At 42.3% G+C, this 16935-nt stretch overlaps 1 long non-coding RNA gene across 3 annotated transcripts in view; it reads right to left on the bottom strand.

Moving 5' to 3' along the window:
* Positions 1 to 8217, bottom strand: part of LOC104687400 — a 50987-nt gene extending 42770 nt beyond the window's left edge. For 2 of the 3 annotated variants that reach the window (XR_005602875.1, XR_005602872.1), the window contains exon 1: positions 7559 to 8217. This is a non-coding gene — a long non-coding RNA (uncharacterized LOC104687400). Of the gene's footprint in view, positions 1 to 6093; positions 6705 to 7558 lie in introns of those variants that run through there. The other variant, XR_005602874.1, reaches the window with a different exon arrangement.
* Positions 8218 to 16935: the final 8718 nt, after the last annotated feature.

Raw genomic sequence — 16935 nt, forward strand, 5'->3', positions numbered from 1 at the left:
GGAGTTTGACAGAATTCTGGTGTGTCAAACACACCAAAGCCCAAGAAGATGAAACCTGTCCATTAATAACATTAATCACAGCTACCTTTGCTTAAGCCCTGCAAGCCAGTACCAATTTGTTTATTCATTTCTTTTCTTACAACTCTTCTTTACTTTTCCAAGCTACATAGTTTTATCAGTGCCTAAAAAGTACCCAGGAAAAGTGATCCATAAAACACAACAATTCAGTAGGTTTCCCATGGCTACCCAAGCTATTAAATGTTAGTTCAGGTCTGTAGGCAGTGAAATCACAGCACCATTATCATTGCCTTGTGGGAGCAATAATTCTGGGTGGTCTGTAACACTACAGCTCCCAGCCCCTGAGATAGTATGACCATGTTGTCAAGAAGAGCCTGTCTAGGAGTGTAACTAGGCTGAGGCTTTTTGACCTCACAGATAAATAGGTTTTGTTGAAAGCTGTTCTATTATTTTTCAGATTAGGTTGGACTTGCATTTGGTTCATTCTCTGCCATGGGAGTGGGAGAAAGCAAGGCCTTGAGATATCCAGCACATGTTTATCCAGCTGTGGTAGTTTGATTCTCAAAGTATAACTGTCAACATCTCTGCTCCCTCATGCAAATCAAAATTTGTAAACAATCCTAATAATTCCTCCTCCCTGTTGTTCGTTGTAGTTTTGCATTCCTGACTGAGCAGCCACTGTACGTGAAGCAAGGAGAGCAGTGCAAGTCAATCCAGGCTGACTGCGGTGGAAAAAAAATGTACCAAAACCATGGGCTCCCAGAACAGACTGTTCAATGCTAATTTTAAATCTTGAAAAACAGTGCCAGTCTGACATCAGTGTGGTATTTTTTCGTGTTTTCTAAATAATCAAGAGAAACTCTGTTGTTTTTTGGGGTTTTTTTAAACATTTGATTCAGCTTCCATTCCCTTGTGTAAATAGCCATAGAACATTAATCAATTTTTTAACTATATAAACAGAATTGCACTTTGCAGGCATTTTCCTACCACCATAATTCATAAAATCAAATTTCTTTATCTAATTTACCCAGTTTGTTTTTCCCAGCTATACTGTGCTGGAGCAGAGGGTCAGTAAGTCTCCTTACAAAGGATATCACTTCAGATCTCTGTATGGTGAGCAAGCTGAACGTTGCCATTTTTCCTTTCATTAAGGACTTGGAGGGCATGATACACCATCACTGAAGACAACTAATTCCAGCCACAGTCAAAAGCTCTTGCTAGCATTTATTTAGTTTCAGCAAAGACCTGATATTGCAAGTATTTATACACGGGCTTAATGGGGAATAGCTCTAAAGCCTAATGATCTGCCAAGACTAGTCTTGCACATAAACATTTGTAGCACAAGGGATTAATAGCCTCAAAATTAGAGAGAGAGTTCTCTTTAAATGTAACTTTTAAAAGATCTTGTTAAGATGTTAAGACAAATAGTTCTTTGAGCAGCAAAATAAAATACTATTTCTCATAGATTTTATGTCCCAAGATTGAAATCCTCAGAGGATTCTCTAATGAATATAGTTTTTCCCTCAGTAAAAGTTAAAGTTCTTTCCTCTTTCTCTCCAGCTATTTTCACATCACTTTTAAGAGCAACCAAATTTGGTTAGAAGTTGGCCCAAAATTCAGAAGTTATACAGGGATTGATAAAGCAATGTCAAAAATCCTGTCTCTGGCATGATTTCCTTAGGAAAAACCTTATTAATGCCATGGAAAAAAACCCAACAGAACACCTGTGTTAGACCTTATCAAACCCACAGCTGTAAAAGGGGTGTCTAGTCTATATGAATGGAATTGGCAGGTGAAAACCTGAAATTTAAATCCCTATCCTCATTTCCTCCACCATTTTTTTCTCTCTTCTGACATGTGATGATGAGGCAGTTTCGTTAATTTAACTCTTTCCTCTCTCCTATTATTATGTCCTAGAGGTTTGCACATTTTTTTCTGGAGAAAACACACATTTTGATGGGTCCATCTGCCAAGCAGTCTTCATAGCTACCTCTAGAGCTCTTGAGGTCCTGAACCCACAGGAGGCTTCCCATAGCTCATTCCATCACAGACACAATGACATCTTAAGATCACAAGCTGTTCTGCATGCTGGTATTCCCCAAATCTGCCATGTGACTAAAACAGCACAATCTTAATAGTAAATATTATATTCACAAAGTGCCAAAACTGGCACAAAGGGCTACTGGGGGTCACATTTCCCCTTTTCCTGGTAAGGAGCAAAGGACCTACTATGCACCAGGCACTGAAACTTGGTGCAGTTTCTCTAGATGTGAGAAGCTGAGAAATTAGAAACAAGTCTTCTGGGAAGCAGAGGCGGGACGTTGCCTCCTCCTCCTGGACTCAATGGGCTGCCCTTCAGCATTCAGTGACAGTAAGGGTGGAACTTCATATGCAAAAAGAATCACCTCAACCTCCCAGGTAAAATCAGTCAAGTCTGCGTGACTCCAACAAGGACAGCACACATGGCTGGTGCTGCCCCTGGGGCCTGATCCCCTTTGCATTTGCAGAATGTGAAGCCCCATGCAGCAGTCGCTGACAGACTCCACAGAGGAGGAAGGTTACAGCTTCTCCAGTTACAAGTCTTCCTGAAAACAACCTGAAGCTGATCTGTTTACTCAAACATGCAGTGGGCCATTCATTCTTCCAAACAGCATTTTAATCTCTCATTCTTGTCCTTGAATTCCTTTACTGTTGATATAAATATGAAAAGGAATTAAAATTATTTCTACTGTGTGAAGTTTTCAAATGACTATTTACTGTTGCAGCTTCGTAGTCTGCTATCAGGCCAAATTTTCTGGCTGTATTTGTCACTGTTAATCTGAAAAAACTGGCTCTTGGCACACCATTTAAGTAATTGTTATGAGATCTCATCAATGATGCTCGCAGCACCGGCTGTGGCAGTACTTTGTAAATGCAGGGTTACACATATAGCTTTAAAAGAGGCATTTACAAAGGGCAGAGGCTTGACACACAGATCAAGCACAACACCATTTTCAGACACACTTTGGCAAGCATCAGGTTGTGTCTTTATAGTTTGTCCGTCACATCTCCTGAGCAGCAATATCTTCAAAGAATTCCATCCAAGCAGCAAGCCGTGACCTCCACATCCTGACACCGTATCAGCCCTCCATAACCAAGCTGGGCTTTTTTGAGTCATCTGAAAAATGAGAGATCTCTGTCAAATTAGCAGACCTCCAAAAAAACTATTGCTAGGACATTCCCACCAGCAGATGTCAATCTGGTGGTGCGTCCCTGCACAGGGAGGGCAGGCAGTGTGTCAGTGCACATGAGGCTGCAGGCAGCTGCTCTGAATAGGACCATGCTGGTGAAACACTTCCTGAAAATGCTTTGTTCCCCTCCTCATCCACCTTGCTGCCCTTGGGAGGGGTGGATTTTGCCCAAGTGCTCAGCCCCTGCCTCACCTGACTCAGAGCATGTGACTGGCCCCCAGCAGGGTTAATGAAATGAGAGAACAGCAGCAGCCTCATAAACCTTCATTAGCGTGAATGTGTGTCCTGGTCTGCATCCCATTAGTGACTGATTTTGAACAAGAAATAAAAAATCTCAGTGACGCCTGGAGACCAGCCAGTCCTCATTTTCTGTCCCCAAAAGGCTGATTCCTTGGTCAACCAAATATTCATATATGATAAACAAAATAAGATCTTTTGGGAAACTCATCCCAATTTCCAAAAGTAATTCTTAGAATCACAGGATGGTTTGGAAGGCACCTTTAAAGGTCATCGAGTCCAACTGTCCTTCAAGAGGCAGGAACATCTTCAACGAGTTCAGGCTTCTCAGAGCCCTGTCCAACTTGACCTTGAATGGTTCCAGGGATGGGGCATCCACCCCCTCCCCAGGCAACCTGTTCTGCTGTTTCACCACCTTCCTCATGAAAAATTTCTGCCTTGCATCTAGGCTGAAGTTTTAGTTTAAAACAATTATTCCTTGTCCACTCACTACAGATCCTCTAAAATGTCTGTTCCCATCTTTCTTATAAGTCCCCTTCAAGTAGTGCAAGGACACAATAAGATCTTCCTGGGGTCTTCTTTAAGCCCACATACAAGGCAGAAATTTCCTTTTAAAACATTTTTGTTGAACTTGTTAATGTAGCTACATAAAACCTGAGTTTCTATTTTGTAAATAAAATCTTGATGGTTGTTTTCAGTAGGAAATAAAAATTATTTTCGAAGTTCCTACAAATGTTTTGGGTGAAAATTTGGGATTTCTGTGTTACAGGAAAAACCTAATGCAGCACTAAGTGCCAGTGGTATAGCACAACATGTGTTACATTACAGTAGTTCAAAAATTATTTCTTTTAGGTTCCAAGGTTAGACATACAGTTACTCTGGAAAAAATTCCTGAGGTTTTAGAAGCCCCAGAATTGTTATGCAAAATAAAGTATAAACATTAAGTCTTGTTCAAACATAATTGGGAGTATATTTATTTGTTCATATTAGAACTAATTTTTAAATAAAATAGTTGTGAAGTCTATTCATTATGACAGAATCTGATATGACATATTTTTACACATTCCTTCTAAGAAGAAATAGAGTGTTCAACAATAGAAAGAGATCTTTTAGATTGCGGTATTCCAAACAATAATTTGTGTTTCTAAAGTTATAGACTTCGGAAGATCATTTATTCTCCTGAGAAGTTTTACTAATGCTCATTTATGGGGGGAAAATCCTATTAAGAAATTATTACAGAATTTAAGAATTCTGAAAATTTTTTCTCTTTAGGAAATGGTAATTCACCTAAATTTATTTCAAAGTACCTTTGTAGTGTCAGAGGCAGACAAAGGTCCCTTAACATCAGCGCTTCCTCTGTGGATTGATGAATTCCCTACCTCCAATCTTTTTCAGGTTCTGAGTATTTTAACCATTTAAGCCACTGGGTTGGCCTTCCCCAGCCTGTAGCGAGAGCCCCCAGGAGCTCCAGGCACTGCACTCATCCTCTGTGACAGCCCCCGAGCACAGAATGGGCCATGCTGTTCTGCCTTGGAGACAAAGGTCCAGCCCCGGCCCACAGGGCTGTGAGCAGTGATGCAACCAAACCCACACCATATTCTGCAGGAAAGGAAGAACCAGTGGGGCCAGCATCAGCTCAGTTGTTTCTGACTCCTTAGGCAAGCAGGCACCCTTCCACCAAACGAATCAGGGGGGGTGGATTCAAGCTACTCCAGAGCAAGGCTTGAACTACTCTGATCCTCAGTGAGGGCACTGACCTTCTCCTGCCTCCCATTCCTGCCCCAGGAGGGTGGAACGCCTGAGCTCCAGCTAATCTGACAACCTGCCAGGCAGCAGTTGTGCAGCCTGCTCAAGGAACCCAGCACATCACAGGGCAACAGGCAAACTGGAACCCCTATTTACTCAACTAAGCTGCAAGAAAGAGGAGATTTTGGTCACTTTTGCTGCTTAATGTGAAGTTTTGAACTGGTCTTAAGTCTGAGCTTTTTAGAAAAGAGTTCACTGGGTTTCAAATAATAATTTGTACAGAAGAGAGGAGATTCATACAGAAGAATGGAAAACATTTTGGGTGTCATTATCTTTTTCTCTCCGTCACTCTGCCTGTGCAGAATTGAACAAGGGGACAGTAGCACTACAGATTTTTATTTTAACCTAGGTTCTTACCAAAAAACTGCACTGCAATGCTCCTGTTATACTAAAAGTACATAAATGTCAAGAAAAAAAGAAAAGCTGAATGACTGTGTTTGTCCCTCAAAAAAAAAGGAATGCTTCTTTTGCCCTGCAAAGTTTTGCCCTTATTCCTTCCCTTTAGTTTCATTATAATTTTTGTCTCCCTGCTACGTCTGAGATTTCTTTCTAATCTTTCAATTACTCCCCAATATCTATTGTTCCAACCCTCTACACTTCTCCTGCTTTACATGCAGTCCATGTCCTGCAAGCATGTGAGGACGCCAAATACCAGGCATCTTGGCACAAGCTAGTACTTTACACCTATTCACAAAGGGAAAACATTCCTCTTTTCTTACGGAAGAAGAAAAAATAAAAAGAAGAGGGAGCAGAACTCTACCAGGTACTCATAGCAAAGAGATGAAGTAATGTTTACACTCACCATTTCTAAAACATGTCTGGTCCTTTAATAACAACCTGTCAAAGCTGAAAATTAAGAGCAACAACCAATACAGTAGATCAATTATTATTAATTGCTATGCATACTGCAGCTATTTCCTTAGTTCCTGTAGTTGTCCCTCCATGCTGGCTGCTTCCCAACTGCAGAGGAAGAGGGTTTCCTCAGGAAAGGCCCAGCCACTGCCGGGAGAGGCTGCACCCAGGCTGGCCCCATGGCCACAACCAGTGGTGTGTCACAGCAGCACCTCAGAGGTTCTCAAAGTCCTCCACCGGTTTAGTCCCAGACCCAAACCCTCAGAGCTGCAGGGAGAGAGCAGAGGAGTCATCAGAGAGCACCAGAGCAGTCCTGGAGAAAAGGTCTCCAACAGGGGAGGGTAGGTGGGGGTGGGCAAGAGTGGCTCTGGGCCAGCCGGGAAGGGGGAATGCCAAGCACAGAGCAGGAGCAGCATTTGCTTCAAGAAAGGGTCAGCTGGTAAATGAGGTGGGACCTGGGACCCTCCACCCGGGACTGTGGGTGAGGAGAACACTGCCCCATCCCCCTCGGCAGCAGGCAGCCCTCCAGGCAGGGCAGCACAGAGCAGCTCTGCCAGGCTTCAGCCTGGCACACAGCAGGGAATTTGTTCTTCCTCTACCCTACTCTGCCAACAAAGCTACCACAAGCAGCAAGCCAGAGAAAGAGCTTTGTCCCAAGGTGTGAGGGTTTTTACCCTCAAAGTACCCTTTTTATTTCAGAATTCTGTCTTATGAAAGAACTAGTTACCTGCTATGCAGCCATGAGCTTTATTTTAGGGGACAGTAAGCATTATGTTATTCCTCATGATTTAACGAATTATTTTTGGACTTACACAAAATTCTGATTGCCATCTTAATATTTTTTTATTCTTCTTAAAATTGGATGCTTCACACACGTGAACCTGGTTAAGGCCTCCCATGGGCACAGGCAACATTAGCTCATTGACTCGCACAGCTGAGGATGACTTGCTCTGGGCATCACAGAAAACAATCTAAGAAGAGTAAAATGTCTCAGCTAGGAAACCCACAGCAAAAATATTTACCGTGTCCCTTTATCAGCTCTGATTTTCAATTCACTAAATCAACAAAAAATACTAAATCTGATTTAGTTTCCTTCTCTTACATCATAAGACAGATAAAACTGTTTGTCTGTAGAATTTACAGTGTAACCAATAATTACATGCCTTTTTAATTTTTAACATCACCAAAACATACACTACTTACTCTTTTGACAAAAAGCACCATTTGTGAACACAGATCAGTACAATTAATTTCCAAATTTAATGATCAAATAAATACCACATCAGAATAATTCCGCTCGCATGTTTCCACAAGTCCATCTTCCCAAGCAAACACACTCATTCTCACAGACACTCAGACCAACTAGACAGCAATTTTTTCTTGACAAACTGAGGGGAAAAGTCCCCAACACATACCTGGGAGCAGCAAGACCTCTGCCCAGGGGAGGCAGAGGCAGAGATAAGTGGGAGGCCAGGGGCAAAGCAAGGCAGGCAGGGACCTCCCAAACAAGCAACACAGTCCCACAGCTTCTGAGCAGGTCCCGTGGCACTACCTGGGATCAGCCACAGTCCTGCACTCACCAGACAAGTCTGCAGCGATGAGGCAGGGCCAAGCTCAGACCAGGAAGCCAAGCCACAGTCAGGGTCATCCAGGCACACAGCCAGGTACAGACACACACAGAGTGGAACTCCAGCCAGGAACTGAGTTTAAGTGGGACTCCTAAAGAGAGAAAGGCCCCAAGAAGCTTTCTCACAGCTTTTTTTAACACCAGCCTGACCCACAGTAACACAGCTGCCCTATATCAGAGCTGGCCTTGATCCCAGCTGGGGGATGGGGAAGAGGCTGCTGACCCTCCAACACTCAACACCTGAAATGCACCTCCTGGAGCCCAGAGTCCCACAGCCCTCTCATCCTTCTCTCTTGTTCCCATCATCACCTCAACTGTTCTCCCAAATGAACTCTGCTTCTCAAATTTTTAAGCAGGATAGCTTTTGCATTTGTATTGCATACCAACTGGCTGATTTTTTGAAAACAATGTGACTGGTGCAACAAATATGAATGTGAAAGAATTTGGCCCACTGACATTCATGGGTATCATGGGTAAATATAAATAGGATTAGCTACTAACATTTAAAAAAAAAATAAAGACAGCATTAATGTTTAAATATGAAAGACATATTCTAAATATCAGCCTCAGTTAAAAAAAGAAACAAACAACAGAAAAAACCCAACCCCAAAACTAGTTCATATATACAAAATTCAGTTGAATTCTCCCGTGTAATTGCCATTTGCAAGGGCCTGTGCTCCACAAATACATGGCAGTATCTGAAAAAGCTGGTGGTTACATGCTTGACTTTTACAAATAGCACAACCATACTCTCAAACACCTTCTAGAAGAAAAGCAATGTGGAGAACAAGCCAGGATTTATTCTTGGGTCATGCTAACTTGGCAGAGGGAGGTGTCTCCTCCAGGTTGGCACTGTCTGAGCACAGCTGTGAGAGAGCAAGGCAGCTCTCAGGTTATGCAAACCAGCCAAAACCAGGGCACAGGCACCAGCCTCATATCTCCATTTGGCCTTGGCAGCAAATTGAAATTTGAAACACGCTTCTTGGAAGATATTTCTGCCTACTCCTATTTTCTAGTATTGAAGGAGTTTTTTTGTTCAAAGAACACAGACTTTGTTCAAACCTGACATTTCTGTAAGGCTCTACATTGTTGTGGTCTTGAAAAGGAATACTTTTAAAAGTTAAAAGAAGAGATTTCTGGCCAGCTGGGATTTATTATTATGTGTTTTCAAAAATATTGCCTCAAAGAATGCTGATATTCTTGTGGCTATGAGAACTGAATAGTTACTATAAATTATACAAATGACTGTATAGGGAGTACACTGCTCCACGACAGTGACCAGTTTTCACAGTCAGACTGACGTCTCTAGATCTATTTCATATTATTCCCTCTTCAAAGGTTTTGTACTGCTGTTCTTTTCTTAACAGCTCTGTATTGTTAAACTGAAATTCAGTTGAGCACAATAAAGGAGTGAATTAAAAATATGCAGTGGATGTCATGTGTCACAGTCAACAACTTATTAGCTGGCAGTCAAAAAACCTCTCCTGGCTAAGCCTTTCCTCACGATAAACTGAGTTTAAGTTCCCCCCTCAGTACATCTTGCAGTCAGAGCTTTCCTGCAAGCAGTACAGAGGATGAGAGTGGCACGAGAGACTGTGATGCCCCTTCTGCCCTGAACCCACTTCTTTCATTGACATTTCCTCCTCCTGCCTGGATGGGGGTTCCTGGGCCAGGACTTGCTTTTTTCTGAACTGTTCATGCTGTTCGCAGACGTTGCTCCACTTGCACTGCACATTTTATGTTGTTTAACTAGAGCCTCTCTTCCAGTAACAGTTTGGGGGTTTTTGATTGTGCATGAGAACTAAAGAGCCCACCAAGATTTTAAGGACAAAATGTATTGAATTACTTAAGACAATTTCCACAGAGTTCCAACAGCGGTGATAAAAGTTTTCTCTCACACTAAGCTTTCATAATTACAGCCAGCCAGATAAGGATCACAGAGAGCCTTCCTGCTGTTTCCGCCCGGTGAGGTGTCAGGTTCAGCACAGCTCCGGAGCTGCTGCTGCACAAGTACACACACTCCTGAAACTTCCAGGCAGGCACTCATGAAATACCTTTTTCCGAAACAAGCCTCATTCCTGCAGTTTGCATGTACAGTGAACAAAACATCTAAGAATACATGCAGTCCATCCTGAGTAAAAAAATACTGTTTGTTTGCTTTTAAACCAACCTACCTTGTATCAGTTTACAAGCAAAACAACCTCTACTAGCAAGTGTTTTTGTTCATACAGTTATGTCTGCAGCCTGACCTTTGCTTGCATAGGGCCTGACTTGAAGAAAACAATAAAAGCCTTCTACAGTCACCATTGTGGGGGGCAGAACTCCAATTCAGTGGAATAGTATAGGAGTTTGCATTCCTTAATCATATGATTCAATATACAAAGCAGACTGTATTTTAAAATGCTACAGAATTGTAACGAGCAAAACCAGAAAGCTAAATTGGTCACATCTGAAATCCTTTATGTTGATGTATGGACACCTCCCAGCTGACAAACATCTACCATCACTGTTAGCCATGTCAGGAGCTGGCTGACTACAGAAAACCAGAAAATAAGCATCACACTAACCCAGAGGTGAAGACTTACACAAACAAAAATTTAGTATTTAGTCTTTGCCATTTTACTACTGAGAAAGATTTCTAGTATGAACATAATTTCTAGTATGTCAGCAGGATCCACAGATGCTGCACCTTGTTATACTTTAAAGAGTATTTGGAGAAGGACCAGGAGGGTTTTAGGTTTTTATTTTTTTGAAAGAGTAATCTCATTTTAGTACAACAGTCTCTGAAAGACAATGAATATGTGATTGTTAAAAAAAAGCTTTGGTTCAAGGACTAGAGCAAAGATGATCTTACAAGAACAAAGGTATACCAAGTCCATAAACCACATCCTGCTGCTAAATGCTGAAGCTGCAGCAAGGCTGGATGGCATTTGTCATTTTTCTCAGATCTATTTTCCTGTATGTTTGGTAAAAGGAACCCTTTGGAAAAGCATTAATAACATAACCAAGTGTATATTTGCATTGTAACAGTAAAAACCTTGTTTTTTACAATGGTATGCATTTTTCCTCCCAAAAGTGTAAATCAAAATGATTTTTGGAAGAACTTGGCCTTGTGTTTCCAGGTGCTGTATATACAAATACAGTTTAAGAACTCCATAGGTCCCTGCCAGATATTAAGTATATATTGTCAACAGATGGTTTTGATAAAAGCAGCCCCAGTCCCTGCACACACACTTCCTCACTCAGTACCAGCCTGGCTCCTAATACATATTTGTCTTTAAAGTCTGAAGGCCCTTTGGTGTGCATTTTGTACACAGGGGAGCACATGGCTGCATGAGGCATCCAAAACCTCATTGGCTGTGACCCCACATTCCAGCTGGCTCCATAACCACCCCATGGCTCTGCTCTTGCACACAGAACACCTGAGCATCACCATCACCAAGGTCACTAGGACAGGTCCCCTGGGCCCTGCCAGCCTCACAGGGTGTGATTTCTAACCAGTCCATGTGAATTAACCTTTCCATTAGAGCTGCGAGTCCAGCACTCACCCATAGGAAAACACCCACCCTGACATCCCTGCTCTCTGTAAATCTCTTTAACAAAGATCACCTTGCTGCCTGGGGCAGCAGCAACAGAGCCCATAGGTGTTCCCAGGGAAGAAGGTCTGTAAGATAAGTTTTCCAGAGTGACTCTCACCAAGCAAGGAAAAGCTACAGACCAGCCTCAATACAGCAATCAACGAAAACTCTTTCTTTGTTAGAGAATTCAAGGCTGGCCTGAATTCACTTAGAAACATGATCATGCAAGGCATGCACGTTGGAGTTGCTGTTTCCTCAAGCACTTTTGAAGATGCAGTCAGTTTACTCTTTCAATGGAAAGATAAGCTTCTTTAGAGCTCCCTCTGTTGAAAACCAGAGGGAAAAAACCTAAATTTTAGTTCTCACAGCAATTTCTACAAGGATTGACCATTTTTATACAGGAGAGGAAAACAAGTTAGAAGATATAAAAAATTAAATTATCTCAGGTGTTAGTAACCATAGGAGAATATGTAGGTTTTGTGTCATGAAAAGAGAAGAGAGAGAAAGAGATTTGAAGCTCTCAGTATTGCTTTGTTTGGGTTTTATTTCCACAGTTTTCAAAAAAACTTTTTTCAGTGGCAGACTCTGACCATACTGGGATAAACTCAGCTTTAGTGTTCCATTCATTATTTGTGGATCACAGTAGGGGTGCATATGACCCTGTGTTTGACACGGATGGCTAATTCAGACCAACAATTTGAGTGAAATGTTAGCAAAGTCCTGAGAACACTACAGGTATACACAATGAGTGTACTGAAATGACTGAGTAAGCTAAACCAAAAGGACATGAAGAAGGCCCAGCTGTGACAGTAACTGATGTGACATTTTGAAAGGGACCACAAGGTACTTAATTTTGTGTTTAAGACAAGCAAAAAGAGATACCACCTTGACTGTGAAAGTAGTTGGAGCATACCTGGCCGTAGAGCATTAAAAAATCAACTGGGTTGCAGGAGATTTACTACATAACATACATTGATATGATATTTTTAACTGTGAATTTTTAAAAAGTAGTAATTTTAAGTGGATTTATGCCATACATGGAGATTATTCATTTTACTCAGGCAAACCTACCTTCTGTGTTGATTTCTTTAAGCTTCACAAGCACATAAGGAAACCCAATTCAACTGTGCTCGGCTCTTGTTTCTCCCTCTGCTCGTCAGGCAGGCTTCCCTACCAAGCTGAGAGCTGAACCTATCCCATCCCAAATACTGCCTTCCACCCATTTTCTCTCCAGAAAATAAGGAAGACCTAAGAGTATCAGCACCTTTCCTATGAGTGGAAGCAGGGACAGGCACACTTCCATTTACAGCTGTAAACTGAAGGTTTGGGTTTTTTTCACTGCATTCTCCAACCCAGCACAGACACCAACTGCATACCACCATCTATCCATACAAACCTTCAGGTCAGCTCTTCCAGCTGAATTTAATGTCTGTGGAATTGTTATAACAGTTATCACCCAGAGTTATGACACTAAAAGGGGGATAATATCTCACTACTACCTCATGACCACAATAAAAGAAAAATGAAGGCAGGCAGAAAAGCTGTGTGACACCAAAGAGTGGCACTGCCACCTCCATGCTGTACCATCCATTTCCAGAACACATAGGGACACTGCACTTCACACTGGAGTCCTGCAGCACGATCCTAAGGGGCTGTGTGGCGTGGGTATTTTCAAGCATGCTTCATCTTGTGGCAGGTTCACTGCTCACAGATCATCTTTTCTTCCACTTTCCACCACAAGCTCAGGGCTCAAATTCTCCTCAGTTGTTAGCTCAAACACCACACTTTCCATTGTCTGACACCAGTAGCCCAGAACCCACTGTCCCTCTGGGAAATACCAGGGGAACACCAAGAACTGGGGAAATGGGCTGCTGGGACCACACAAGACCTGTCCAAAAGAGAAAGTGGAGGCCAAACTAGAAACAGTCTCTGTTTCTCCAAAAAGGATAACTCTGGAGATTGCAGTGACTCTTCCAGCTCCCTGAGCAACCTGTGGCGGCTGGTGAGTGCCCCTCAGCAGCAGTGTTTTTCCACTACCACCCAACAAGCCACCCAACAAGGAAGGAAGAGCAAACAGAAACCCTCCCTGCCCCCACAGGGCCAAATTTGACTGGAAAAGCAGCATTAACATTTCTGGTATCCCCAGGTTAACACAAGCATGTTTTTAACAGGGAAATAATTACCACATCAGAGCACAGAGTGCTATTAGCATTAAGGTGCAGCTTGATTTTAAACATGTATGTAGCAAGAGTCACATCTCCAAAAACCACCCCACTTGATTAAGTGATAGGGATATTGCAAGGGTGTAAACAAGGCAGCCAAATCTTTACTCTGAAAGCAGCTCATGCATCAGCTCCCACCGCTGTTGTGAAATTTTGATGCTGCTGCATCACTGTGGCTGATGTGTTTCAGGGCACCTCCATAACTTAGGTGAAAGACATGGGAAATGAGGTGAATGCAAACATTGTGGAGAGGGTTGAGATTTTTTCTCTTTGCCTTGAAAGAGACACAAATAGCTGAAAGCTGGAGGTCACTGGAGCCCCCCAGCAAGTCTTTGTAATAATAGACAGCAATCTCCAGGTCTGCAGGTGATAAGCTATCATTTTTCAGAAATATTTTGTATGCCTCCTGCTGAGCTTTTCTGGCATTCAAGGGACAGATCGATATTTGGTATTTTCACTGCACTTGAGGTGCTATTGTTCTTTGTATCTGAAAACAGAGTAACTGTTCAGATGTTTATAAAGGTAGCCAGGGCAGCATCAGAAGGAATGCAAACCAGAAAAAACTACGATATATTAAAACAAGTGAAAAAATCTTCAAACTCAAGGTTACTACAAAGGGTTCTACCAAAACAAACACTATTTCCTGAGCAACATATAGAGGAACTGTGACGTGTCCACAGTTATGAGCTACTGATTCCCTTAGTGAAATTATATCTAAAAATTGGACCATCATAAGGGGTAGTTTTATGTCTTCAAGGCAGTATTATTAGAATGGTATTTTTGTAGATTAAAGAACAGGTGTATTAGGCTTACATATTTCCCATGTTATAGCTAATGGACTTTAGGGATTTCACTCACTTTTGAATGAATGAAGCCTGTTGCAGGTTACATTTCTGTTCTCATGAGGCATGTTTAGTAGAGAGAAGGACCAACAATATTTGTCTGCTTATCAGTTATCATCATACTTCATGCTACATTTTATTCAATTGCTGTTAGCAAATGCAACCCATGTTTTCATCAATGTAAAGTGAAATCTGCATCGCTGGAAAAAAACCCCACCACCAAAAAACCAAGACAAGCAAGGGGGTCTGCACATCCCAAGCCAGTCACTGAACTGTGCTGCGCTGTCTGGGCTTTGCAGACAAAAATTACACCAAAAACATTTCTGTTTCTTTACTAATGTGCAGTCACTACAGCAACAATGCTGTCACCTTGTCAGGCAGCAGCCACCACTCAGACTCTCAGCTTCACATGGCTTCAATAGCAAAATGGCCTTGGCTCGGGTCAGCAGTTGCTTAAGAAGTTTTAGAGATGTGGCAGGACTACATATAACAGTATATAAAAATAGTTACAGCCACAGATCTGAGGACTATGGCATGTATGTAAATGTGCAGCTCAGCCTTCAGCCCCAGTATCCATTCTAGCTCAGTTTCCTGTCTTCTAGGCATCTTGTTCATTATAGTACAGCAGGAATGAGGTTAAAACCTCAACTCCAAAGAGTACCGACTACAATAAATGGCTAACAGAGAAATTAATATGTCCATTTTTTAGGTATGACATTATTCCATCATTTTTTCTATCTACTTTCAGCTCTATAGCATATAGAAACACAAGGGCAAAACACAGTATAGAGGAATTAAATAGTTTATCATAGGCTGCAGGAGAGCAATAATTCAGTCTGGTGATACCACAGGCCCCTAATGGCTGGGATCTCTAGGGCATTCCAGCCTTGACCCTGCACCTGATGCTGCTCTTCTCTATGGAAGTCAGTGAATTGTCCAGAATAAGTCCCCTCAGTTACACAACCTAGAGCTGCATTTTGGGCACAGACCTCTCTGGAGGAACCCAGCATTTATTCTCTTGAAGTCTCTTGTGCATTAAAGGCGATCAACAAGCAGACACACATTGCTGTGCAATCATCAGTCCACAGCTCTTTCCTGACATCGAGGAGGCTCTTCAGCAGTGTGCTAATACACACTGACAACACAGGCTGAGTCACCTGGCTGGGGGAAAACACTTCACAGGCCTGTTAAGGACCCTGAGAAGAGCCCGAGCCAAAGGACCACAGCAGTCCCTTGCCGGTGCTCAGGAATCAGCAAAGAACCAATGCAAGCTGTCCCAAGCACCAAGCACCAAGCAGGCTGTGCCTCACGGGGCCAAGGCAGGCACAGCACATGCACTAGACTGGCTCCCTTGGCCTTAGCCCAGTTGAGAGGCTGTAGAGATGGGTCAGCCTCACAGAGAGTGGGTCCTCCTTCTCATCCTGCTGTTTGAATGAGGGCTAGAGCCGAAGCCCTTATTCCAAGAAGAAACAGTTTGGTAACACAGCTGGGAGCAAGCAGGAAGCTCTTCACACCAGCGAGAAGCAAAGAGCAATGGTGCAGCTGCAGCAGTAACAGCCACTGCAACCAACCTGGCTGGAGTTCAGTCCTTTCAACCACTTCAGCAATGGCTCCACAAATACAATTGTCAATGGAGACTCATCATTAATTAGCTGTATTTTTAATGTCATCGCACAGGGTTGGTTCTTGACAGTAGGCTTTTTAGTATTTTTACCTATAAACTGGAAAAAAATTCAAACTGTTTGGATATTAAATCCACAGATGACACATCCATTTGAGAATGGCAAATTGTAACAAGAGCAGGGCTCCAAGACAAACCAATTGATAGAGTGGCTGTGTGCACTAAAAGTAGTTAGAGGTAAATCTTTGCCTTTGGCCTGAAAACTGCAGGCCACAACTCCCTCCTTGATGGGGTGTTCCCTCCTTTGCAGGGGAAGCAGCATCCCATGAAACACTATGGCCAAAATTATTCACCCAATCCACAGGTCACAAAGTGGGAACTCTGGCTAAAGCAGAGATGACATATTCCTGCTGCATATTCTGTTGGTATAAACCTTGAAAAAAATCACCATAGTTCTGATAACCTTAATTCAAGCAGGAAATATGAGAAAGGATAGAAGATTCAGAGTTATGAGCCAATGTCAATACAAGAGACCAGGTGTGAGGCTGAGGAAGGCTGGTCTGCTTAGTCTTGTCTGATTTAAATGTGGTCTTCTAATGTTAAGGAGATTGTGTTTGTGGCACCATATCTGTGCTGTACCCCTGTTGTCCAAAATAAGCTAGGAAGTTGCATATATTTCTCCCTTTAACATACAACTTTTTAGGACTTGAGGTGGGAGAGGAAAAATTGATGCCTTTTCCCTGAAGCAGCAAACATTTTACACAGTCAGGATATTCGTGCTCTTTATCATATTATACACCTTTGATGCACAGGGTTAGGCAAAACTTTTAAATCTGATCATATTGTTAAGGGACAGGACAATAATTGTTTTGTCTTCCTGTGTACTGTAGTACATAGTTTGC

This window comes from Corvus cornix, chromosome 11 (genome assembly GCF_000738735.6).
Source record: "Corvus cornix cornix isolate S_Up_H32 chromosome 11, ASM73873v5, whole genome shotgun sequence".
Lineage (NCBI taxonomy): Eukaryota > Metazoa > Chordata > Aves > Passeriformes > Corvidae > Corvus > Corvus cornix.